The sequence below is a fragment of the Gracilinanus agilis genome, unplaced genomic scaffold (genome assembly GCF_016433145.1).
Source record: "Gracilinanus agilis isolate LMUSP501 unplaced genomic scaffold, AgileGrace unplaced_scaffold38078, whole genome shotgun sequence".
Lineage (NCBI taxonomy): Eukaryota > Metazoa > Chordata > Mammalia > Didelphimorphia > Didelphidae > Gracilinanus > Gracilinanus agilis.
The window spans coordinates 5,424-12,412 of NW_025371443.1; the positions used below are offsets into that span (position 1 = coordinate 5,424).

General features: G+C 39.6%; 1 pseudogene; it reads left to right on the forward strand.

The window, feature by feature from the left end:
• Positions 1-231: 231 nt before the first annotated feature.
• On the forward strand, positions 232-1,070 carry LOC123255034 (annotated as a pseudogene).
• Positions 1,071-6,989: the final 5,919 nt, after the last annotated feature.

The window sequence follows — 6,989 nt, forward strand, 5'->3', positions numbered from 1 at the left end:
TTGCCTCTTCTTACTTACAAGTAAACTGTGTAGCCTCCTCCACCAAGAATGATATGCACAGACTGCCATTTTGGGAAAAGAAATATTGGTATGGCATTAGGGTACCAGACAATATAATTCCCCTTTTTAAAATGCTTTTAAGCTAAGCCTTGCCCAGCTTTCAGCCCTCTTACATTGGCTTTCTGTTTCCAGTTCCACCATCTATCCCCTCTGTAAGGATGATGAAACAAGCCATATCCTTTGACATGGACTTCTTGGCTGGTGGCCCCCATCCAGAGAGTCAGGCTATTATTGCAGGGACAGCATGCAAATAAACAACTTGCTGCAGATAAGCTGTACAAAGGCATTATGGACTGTGTTGTCTGAATTCTAAAGGAACAAGAGATGTTTTCCTTCTGGTGGGGTAACTTAGCAAATGTCATCAGATATTTCCCCATCCAGGCCCATAACTTTGCCTTTAAGGATAAGTATAAGCAGGTGTTTTGGGAAGCAGTGGACAAACACACACATTTTGGGGGTATTTTGCTGGTTATCTTGCCTCTGGTGGTGCAGCCAGAGCCACTTCTCTCTGCTTTGTCTACCCTCTGGATTTTGCAAGAACTGATGCTGGGAAATCTGGCACTGAGAGAGAATTCAAAGGCCTGAGGGACTGCCTTGTGAAAATCACCAAGTATGATGGAATTCGGGGCTCATATCAAAATTTTGTTGGTTCCTTGAAGGGTATTATTTTCTATGGAGCAGCCTACTTTGGAATTGATGATACAGCCAAAGGTATGCTTCTAGATCCTAAGAATATTCATCTTGTGATAAGTTGGATGATTGTACACAGAGTGACTGCTGTAGCAGGTGGAGTTTCCTATCCCTTTGATACAGTAAGGCGACAAATGATGATGCAGTCTGGGCACAAAGGAGCTGATACCTTGGACACTGACATAATCCATTGCTGGAGGAAGATTGCTAAAGATGAGGGGGGCAAAGCTTGCTTCAAGGGTGCCTGGTCCACTGATCTTAGAGGCATGGGTGGAGCTTTGGCACTTGTCCTGTATGAGGAATTGAAGAAAGTAATCTAAGTACATCCTATGTAAAAATGGAAACAGTGAATATAGATCATGTAGAATACTTACTCATACTTAGCATTTTGGACCATTGACCTTCAAGAAATGCCTGTTGTCTTTATCCAAGCCACATGTAATGTATAGAAATAGTCAGCCATTTTCTGTAGGTGTAGAAGGCAGTTTGCCCCTTTAGAACTCAGAACCTGGCAAAGCAGCCCTGGACATGTGCCAATCTGATAGTTAGGAAAGGAGTATAAATTGGGGTGCACAGTCCCTTCAACCCCATTTCTTCTTGGGTTGGGAGGTAGGAGGGTGTCTACTGTCCAGGCCTTGGGAGAAGGGAGATTGTTGTAGGCAGGCAGCCAGGTAGGGTTTAAAGCTAAATTAGTAACTATATCAATCACCTTTGTATTGATAAAGCCACTGAGCTTTTATTATCAGACAAGATCATCTTATCAAACCATCAAGAATCAACAACAGCCTCTGACCCAGGGAGACTTAATAGTCTCTGGGCTCAGCATTGAACAGATTCCATGTTAATTTCAGAGTCAAAGTGAGACTCTGAAAGTCCCTTTGGACTCTGCACCTAGGACATCTTTATATTTAAATATTATCAGAACTTACTATACTTTAGGCAAGATTAATCAGGGTTCACCTACTTCCCCCTTTCCCATCTCCCAGTTTACCTTCCTGTCTAGATATCCAAATAAACCCAGTTAATCTTCAAGCCTCTAATAGTCTTATTCAAGAGTTAAACAAGTTACCTTTTGAAGACAACATCCTTTAGATAATCAGTCAGATCATGATAACAACCTAGCTGATCAAATTACAACTAGATCAAGGGAGTGCTATACCCATAAACATTCTTAAGGTCCCAGGAAGTCAAGACCTACCTCCTAGTTACCTCTAAGCCAACAGATAGCAAGAAGCTGTTACTAGAGTTTGAGGTCAGACTTGAGAATTCTAACTTTCAGGGAAGCTTTGCCAGGCTGGTGTGGGAAGCAAACCTCTGCTCCCATATCTTAGCTAAACTACAGTGCTTCTCTGAATTTCTAAGTAGTAAGACCAGAGCCCCTCTTGTGTCCCCATAACACACATCATGTTTGTAGAGGAGCCAGGAAAAGCTCTTTAAAAAAGGGACTTATTTGCTGTGATCCATTAGTCACACATTGGAACTGATGATGATTCAGTTTATTGATTCTATTGGTTTTGGGGAAAATAACAGTTACTGTGGGTTCAAGGAGGCAGATCCTCCACATGACCTCCAAATGACTAAGTTGGAAAGTAGGTTAAATGCACTTTTACTAAAGCAAAAGCAAGAAAAAAAAAAGTGTAGTTTTAAAACTCCAGAATAGCTGGGCCATTCCTGCCCTGAAGAAAAATAAAATTATTCCTAGAAAGAGCATGTCAACTGATAACCCAGTGGATCAACTCACTATCCCAATAATTTCCTTGATACTCCCTTCCCTAGCCAGCACTTCCATATATAAATTATCTCCCCTTTTTAGAATATAACATCCTTGAAAGTAGGGACTTTATCAACTTTGTATCATATCCCCATGACTTAGCACAGTGTTGTCTTCACTTAACTAATGCTTTTTTCATCCATTCCTGATAAACATGGAATTTTCCATTCTACCCATCCTGTTTTCTGCCTCTTTAAAAACCACAACAACAATACACAGGCAGATGTGCCAAAGGTTCCAAAGTCATGAGGTGACAGGGAACCATATCACACTGCTGAAGATTTTTAAACAAGGAAAGGATAAACACTAACTATGGAAATAAGAGAAGAAAAAGAAATGGAAGGAATTAGAATAAGGAAGAAGAAAAAACTATCACTCTTCAGAGACAATATGATAGTATACTTAGAGAATCCTAGAGAATTAACTAAAATAACTTGAGTTAGTTTTGAGTTATTTGAGTTAAAATTAACTTGAGATAATTAACAACTTCTGCAAAGTTGCAGAATTTAAAAGAAACCCACATAAACTGTCAGCATTTCATTACAAATAAAGTCCAGCAGGAAGAAATAGAAATTTAAAAATTTTTAATTTATTACTGAAAACAATATAAAATACTTGTGAGTCTCCCTGCCAAGATAAACCCAGTAACTATATGAATACAAATACAAAATACTTCTCACAAATTTCACAACAATTTTCACAACTGGAGAAATATTAATTACTCATAGATAGGCTGAGCCAGTATATTAAAAATGATAATTCTATGTAAATCACTTTATTTGGTGCCATAGCAATCAAATTACCAAGAAATTATTTTCATAAAATTCATCTGGATAAATAAAAGGTCAAGAATATCAAGGGAATTAATGGGAAAAGAAGTGAAAGAAGGTAGCTCATCAGTTCCAGACCTGAAACTGTATTACAAAGAGGTAATCATCAAAACAATCTGGTACTGGCTAAGAAATAGAATAGTGAATCATTGGAATAGATGAGGTACGCAAGACACAGAAATAAATGACTAGAATAATCTAGTGTTCCATAAAGACAAAGACCCAAGGTTCAGGGACAAGAACTTGCCATTTGACAAAAATTGCTAGGAAAATTAGAAAGCAGTTTGGCAACATAAGTTGGTATAGACCAACATTTCACAGAATGTATCAAGATAAGGTCAAATGGTTACATACTTTAGACATAAAGAATGATATCATAAGCCAATTAGGGGAACCCAGAATTGATAGATATTTTATAGATAAGGGAAGAATTTATAACCAAACAAGAGACAGAAAGCACTAAAGGATGTAAAATGGAAATTTTTGATAACATCAATTAAAAAGGTCTTTCTTAAAATAAGGCAGCCAATATTAGAAGGAAATTGTTGGACTATAAAATTCTGCACTCTCTTTGGCCCAGAAATAACATTATGAGATCTATGCCCCAGAGAGATCAAAGGAAAAGGAAAAGGACCCTATAACCTTATACAAAAATATTTATAGCAACTCTTTTTATGGTAATAACAAATTGGAAACTGCTGGGATACAAAAATGATTGTGATGGAATATTATTGTGCCCTACCAAATGATAGCAGAATACTTTCAGAAAAACCTGGAAATACTTACATGAACTGATGCAAATTGAAATGAGCAGAACCAGGAGAAAATTGTACACAGTAACAGCAATGCAGACCGAAGCATACTTTTTAAACTTTACATTTTTTGGTCTCCATTTTCTTTTGCAACATGGCTACCATAGAAATGTGTTACATGACTACATGTATATATAATCTATTATTAAATAGCTTGTCTTCTTAAGGAAGGAGGTGGGCAGGGAAGGTAAGAGAGAATTTCAAATTCCAATATTTAAAAATGATTATTAAAATTTTTACATGTAATTAAGAAATGAAATGAAATTAAAATCAAACATTTAATAAAAAGAGGGAAAAGAGAAAGTCAGAATTGTGTTTTAGGAATATCAGTTAAGTAGTGGAAGATTAGTTGCTTGGTTTCTTATTGTTTTTAATACTTGAAGAGAGCCAAAATGATATTATTATGTCAGGGTGAAAGTACAGTATGTTTGATTGTAGCTGATGAGATCAAAACAAACTTGGAAGGTGCTACCACAGGTCAGCACAAATGACCCTTGTGAACATTTGGGGCGGAGATGCCCCTAACTTTGTGCCTCTCCCGTTGCTTTTGAGCTCTGGAGACTCTACTTTGCTCATAGAGCACAGCACCTTCTTTGTTTCCCCTGCCTACACTATGCTGAACAGTCCTCAGTGTCTCCTGTGTCTCACACTTGAGCAATAGAGGTTCTCTTCTTCTCTTTGGCTATCAATGCTTTGTCAGAATTGAAACGACTTCATTTGAAGCTCTCCTGGCAAAACCCCCTTCATCACAGCCAACATGTGTCATTTGAATCACAAGACCAGGCAATAGGAGTGGTGTTTAGGGGATAGGAGTTGCCACAATAGTTTAAACTGCTGAGATGTGACCTTTCTCTGGAAAGTGGGTGACAGGCATAGTTATGATGTGGGAGAAACATACTCAAATTGGTGGCAGGGTCTCGCCCCAAGAATGGAAAAATGGGAAACTCAAACTCTATTCAGTGCAGAAGTAAGAGAATTTGATTTGAAGAAGAGGTGATGCATGGTGGTGGACTAGCAGGTGGAATAGTCTGGGAGCTAACCAAGTAGCCTCTGGGCCAATGGATAAGCCCAGAGCCTGGGAGAATAGCCTCTGGAACTTGATAGCATGGAATAGTAGCTCTGCCAGAGGGTGGCAGCAGCTTCCTCTGAGGAGTGGCTCTAACCCAGCCTGTGGATCAGGGTTGGCCTATTTGTTGGGTTCTGATAGCTCAGCATCTCCTTTTCCTAACTCAGGTGGAGGTAGTTTGGGGAGCTTGTTGCCATGGGGAATAAGGAGTGTGCTCACAAGATTGGGGGATTCCTCTGAAATGCCAGAGTCCCCAGGGAGCAGGTTCCATGTTCCTCCATTGTCCACCTTGTCATCATTTGTCAGGGAGAGGTCTTGATGGCCTTTCAGAGTGGGAACATGGGGAGGGGATACGGCACGCTGGAGGGCCACTCTAGGTATTAATTATTCCTAAGAACAATATAAGCAATTAAAAAAACAGAGAAGGTGCAAAGCTGATGCCTAGCATAAAATGTTGCCAATCCAGTACATAGAGTGGATAGTTGAACAGTCTACAATTCATGCTTGACTAATGCTGAAACTACAGGTTTTGCAGGTGATGTTTAACTAGCGCCAACTAGTGAGAAATGCAAGATTTCAGAGGATGAGGATCTCATTCCTATGACTAGCCCACACTGCCCACTGGCAGCCCACATCAGTTACAAAGATGGAGGTAATTACAAGACAAAACTGGACTTTGGGGTCAGTTTCTCTGGGATGTGGATGGTGGGTGAAATTTACAAGGGGAAGAACCCTGTAAGGGTTTATTAAATGTAGTTTGATTATCTCAGCAAAATAGAATTGATATCATTATTTTAAGCCCTTACCTCCATCTTTGAATCAGTACTGTGTATTGGTTCTAAAGCAGAAGAGGAGGAAGGGACAGGCAATGGGGGTCAATTGACTTGCCCAAGGTCACACAGCTAGGATGGGTCTGAGGCTAGATTTGAACCCAGGAGCTCTTGTCTTTAAAACTGGCTCTTAATCCACTGAGCCACCTAGCTGTTCCCTAAAATCAATTTTCAAGTCTTGAGTTTTTAAAAAGTTCATAAAATCTTTTATGGACTTAGATCCAAAAGCTTTCCTATGTCATGAAGATCAAAAGTCCTAGGATGGCCAATCCAAGTCCAATCAATGCAGATTCCTTACATCTGAACTCCCCCAGGTAAAGACTGTGAAAGTTAGTGGAAGTTAGAGTCACCCAGGTGGGAAGTGGTATAGTAGATTAAGTGCTGGACTTAGAATCAGGAAGATATAAGCTCAAGTGTGGCATCATGTGTACACTATGGGATCTGAGATAAATCACTGAACTTAACCCACCAAATTCTCTCTTAATCAATTCTTGTTGATGGAGCTTCACATGGGACAGGGACGTGGATGAGCAGAGCAGTTGGGGAATAATCAGGCAGTAAATTGAAATGTACAAAAAACCCAAACTGCAGACATCTGAGGTTCATAGCTCATTAGGCAATCTTCTTTGTCTAGGGAAATGTCCAAGTTTGTGGATGTTCATCAAGTGTGTCATTAAAAAAAAAAACAAAGCCAGAGGCAAGACGGACTGACAAAATTTCACCAGTATAAGTCAGAGACGAGTTGTTGTTTTTTTAAATAAATAACCCTCACCTTCCATCTTAGAATCAGTACTGTGTATTGGTTCCAAGTAAGGAGAGCAGTAAGGGCTAGACAATGGGGGTTAAGTGACTGGCCCAGGGTCACACAGCTAAGAAGTGGCTGAGGCCACATTCCAACCCAGGATCTCCCCTCTCCAGACCTGGCTTTCA